The 4,282-nt window shown below is 49.2% G+C and overlaps 1 pseudogene across 1 annotated transcript; it reads left to right on the forward strand.

Annotated features, from left to right (window-relative positions):
- Nucleotides 1-329: 329 nt before the first annotated feature.
- LOC107306763 lies at nt 330-2,429 on the forward strand (annotated as a pseudogene). Its single transcript, XR_004305740.1, has 5 exons — nt 330-671; nt 745-846; nt 1,143-1,284; nt 1,765-1,823; nt 1,964-2,429. The product of XR_004305740.1 is annotated as a ribosomal RNA small subunit methyltransferase NEP1-like (transcript).
- Nucleotides 2,430-4,282: the final 1,853 nt, after the last annotated feature.

Genomic DNA, 4,282 nt, shown 5'->3' on the forward strand with positions numbered 1-4,282 from the left:
ACCACTCTCCTAGTGAAGAACTTCCCCCTGATGGGGGGAGCGGAACTGGTACAGGCCCTACCTGAAGTGCAGCCCCTCAGCCAGGATGGTGTCCTGCTGCACGCCGCCGATGCGGTTGAAGAAGATGGCCCGCTGCCCGCCTTCCACTGAGGGGAGAAACGGCACCGTCAGCGCTCAGGTGGGACGAGGGAAGGACGCGGGGTCCCGGGGAGCACTCACCGATAAAGACGGACTCGCGGACTCCATATGCCAAGGCGCCGGCGCCCAGCAGCAGCTTGAGGGCGGTGCCGACGCCCCGCGGCCCAGCCGGCAGCCGCCCCGCCAGGTCCTTCAGGCTCTGCGCCATGGCCGCGCCGCAACGCGAGCCCCAACGGGAAGGACACCGGAAACTGCCGCCGCCACCGCCGCCTTCCGCCGCGCTCCGGAACTGATCCCGGGGGGAGGAGGAGGAAGAGGCAGGGCGCCATCTTGGGTGGCTGCTCGCCAGCATTGGCGGCGCTCGCGGTCACGCTGCGTCGCGAGGCTCAGACAAAATGGCGGCGCCCAGGCGGCCGCGTGAAGAGAAGGAGCGGGAGGAGGATGATGATGATGCTCCGCTGGAAGCGAAACGTGTGCGGGGGCAGCGGCGGCTCCTGGTGGTGCTGGAAGGGGCGAGTCTGGAGACGGTGAAGGTGCGGACGGGTCGAGCCGAGCCGGGGATATTTCGCTGTTTCTGTTGTCAAACTGTCCGTGCTTTGGCTTTAGGTGGGGAAGACGTTCGAGCTCCTCAATTGCGACAAGCATAAGGCGCTGCTGCTCAGGAGCGGACGGGACCCCGGGGAGGTGCGGCCCGACATCACACACCAGGTACTGGCTCCGTACTGACACCATGGGCTTGTATGGGCCGCGTGGGGCATTATCTGATGGCTTTGGGGTGTGAACGGAGTTAACTTCACCCACCATACTTGTGCTTAATAACGTGTACAATTCAGTTTGTGTATGAATGGGATTGCTGGTTTCTCAGCATAACAGTTGTGCTTATGGGCCACCTGGATTCTTTATCTCTTGTTGCTTCTGCAGTCATAGAGCCTTTCCCAAGATCCCTCCCTGGTGCCTTTTCATTTTACGCTCCTGCATATTCATTTGTATTGTTTTTCATTCAGAGTCTTCTCATGCTCATGGATAGCCCTCTGAATAGAGCTGGCCTTCTGCAAGTTTACATCCATACCCAGAAGAATGTTTTAATTGAAGTGAATCCTCAGACCAGGATCCCGAGAACTTTCGATCGATTCTGTGGCCTTATGGGTAAGCGATTCATGCTTTGCACTGGCCGCAAAATGACGCAGGTTGCCAGCCACGTCCTACAAATACATATTCCTTAATACAGTGGGGACTGGAACAGGCTGCCCAGGGAGGTTGTGGATGCCCCGTCCTTGGAGGTGTTCAAGGCCAGGTTGGACGGGGCCCTGGGCAACCTGATCTAGTAAAGGTGTATGTTTGGTGGCCCTGCCAGGCAGGGGGGTTGGAACTACATGATCCTTGAGGTCCCTTCCAACCCGGGTCATTTCATTCTGTGATTCTGTCACTGGCCCGTATGAGAATGTGCTGATGGCAAATTAACTCCCTGATGGGTGTTTTTTGTTGTTGGGTTTATTTTTAAGCTCCTCTAGAGGATGCTGGGAGCTCTGAAGTTCTTTCCTAGTTGAGCTCTCATTGGTAGGCAGAGAACGTGCTTCCTTCAGCAAGAGAACAGCCTGCTTAACTAATGTTCTTCTGTTTTGTCAGTTCAGTTGCTGCATAAGCTCAGTGTTCGAGCAGCTGATGGTCCTCAGAAATTGTTGAAGGTAAGTAGTCATTGAATGTTTATGGGCAATGGTGCAAGATTCCTCTTTGCAGCTAGTAACGTATTTGCTTTAAGCACAGATTTGTCTATTTGATAGAGCCTCTTACCTCTACACTGCCATTAATTATTTCTTCTCTACAGGTCATTAAAAATCCAGTCAGTGACCACCTACCTGTGGGCTGTATGAAGATCGGTACCTCTTTTGCTGCTCCAAATGTGACAGATCTGCGTGAACTGGTTCCTAAAGCAGAGCCCGTAACCATTGTTGTGGGAGCTTTTGCCCACGGTTCAGTAAGTGCATGTAGCCTTTTTACTTGGGAGCTGTAAATATCTTTATGAACGTAGATTTTAGTGCCCCTCTTGAGGTTGGTTTGTTTGTTTTTCTTTTAGACTAATCTATTCTTTGGGAACTTCCCCCCCAACCCCTTCTCTGTTAAGAAACTGCCCAGCCTTGTAATAGTTGGGCCTGTCATTGAAGAGAGGGCTATCAATTGCTCTGAAGAGATTTAAAGTGGCAATATTAAGTCTCGAATGAAACATGGTCATATAGGAGCAATGATGTGCCTTTGAAACTGATGGAAGTAGATGGGATTTGAAATGATAGTATGCAGCTTTGATACGCAGTCAGGAATAATGCATCACAGTTTCCTTTTCATCTTTCTTCCCACCCCCAGGTCAACAGCTGTGGAACAAATATACAGAAGAAGGACGATCTGCTGCTATCAGCAACTATCCTCCATGTCTGCTGCCTCACATGTGCTAAAATTACTACTGCCTTTGAGGAAGCCTGGGGAGTACTTATGAGCTTCTGTCTCTCCTGCTGCTCTCCCACAGACCTCCGAAGAGCTCGTATGAACGTACGGATCTCTAGATTTCATGGAGAAGCCTGTTTATTCTAGTTTCTCGTTAGGTGTCACGGACTCCGACACGATGCGACAATGCAGCTTTGGAGCTACTTGAAAGGGGTAAAAGCCTCTCAGGATGGTCTTACTTTGTATAAGGAGTCTTCGATATGGAGTCAACCTCGCAACTATCTTATTTATTGTGGGATGCTCTACTTGCTTCACTACATACTTTTTTCTACTCTCCTAATTAAATTGATTTGTGCTAACTATTTTTTTCTGTGATGTCATGATGATGTATTATTTTATCTGGGTATTTTTTTGGTACATAAATCATAGCATGGATGTTAAAGGAAATTAAAATTTTTTTTTTATGTATTAAGGATTGTTAATCTTCTATGTTTAAAGAGGTATCTGATATAGTGGTGTCTTTGGTGGTTTGCTAAAATACATGCCTGATGACTGAATGTAAATTATGACCTTACGAGGTACCTTATGGCGTTTAATGTGTTATCAAGGAAAGGCTTTGATTGAATGGTGCATGATTTGTTAAAATTTAATTCCCCCATATCACCGGTATCCCTCTTTTCCCTTATGCTACCTTTTTTTTTCTTTGCCTCACCACGTGAATGGTCAATTTGCGCATCAATTTCAAGCAACCGTTTTGAGCCACGGGGTGGTCGTAAAGGACCGGACTGGTTTATTCTTTTATGTCTCACAAGCTTGGTTTCATGAGGCCTTCCTTTGATGCATGAAGACTCTGCACTGACAAACTGTTAAGAATCTCGGAGGACGGATGGGTGTCATTGTGCCATAAGTGTTTCGTGCTTACGACCGCAAAAGATAAGCAGAATGGAGAGCAAGTTCTTCTCAGGGGTGCTGCTCGAAGGAGTGGCACTGCAGAGCTGATGAACGCTTCTTCAGTGTCCGCAACAGAGACCCCCTCTTCCTTGCATGGCTCATCTGTGAGTCAGGAATGTCCACAGAAGGCTGGTTGTAAATCATCTTGTCGAGAGACGTGTTTGCCTGTTTGTTCGGAAGTTCGGTACTTCCCCAAGAAAATGCTGAGCTGTAAGAAAAAGGAGAAATTCCCACCGAAATGGTGAAAACCACGAAGCGGAAGGGGAATAAAAGGCCCTCGCCTAAATTGGGGACTTTGGAGACAAACTCCAAGACACCTTTTCGACCGGAGAATTCCTTGAGGCGGAAAACTTTGTCAGAAGACCCTCTCGGGGAACTCGCGCTTACGCCCTTGTCGGAATTAGGTTTTCAATTCCCCTAGAGACCATGACTTTTGTTATCGGTATACCACAGCTTGTCTTTCGCCTCGGGCCGCGGTGATCCAGCACGCAAGTCTCACTGGCTGGATAGTATCTTCCATTGTAGGCGGATGCTGTTGGCCTGAGGGTTCTAGTGACTCCCTCAGATTGAGCCCACCTGCGGTGGAGAGGACGACTGACTCCATCGTCATGCTATTCACTCATCTGTGTAGAGCAAAAGAAAAAAAGGAGTCCTTGGCTTATATTTTCCTTAACTTCCTCCTATGGCCTACTTCCTTCCCCGATCTCCTAAAACGGCCTAGGAGCTTTAATAAACTTGTTGACCAACATTTGAACCG

Source organism: Coturnix japonica (genome assembly GCF_001577835.2).
Source record: "Coturnix japonica isolate 7356 chromosome 1 unlocalized genomic scaffold, Coturnix japonica 2.1 chr1random1409, whole genome shotgun sequence".
Lineage (NCBI taxonomy): Eukaryota > Metazoa > Chordata > Aves > Galliformes > Phasianidae > Coturnix > Coturnix japonica.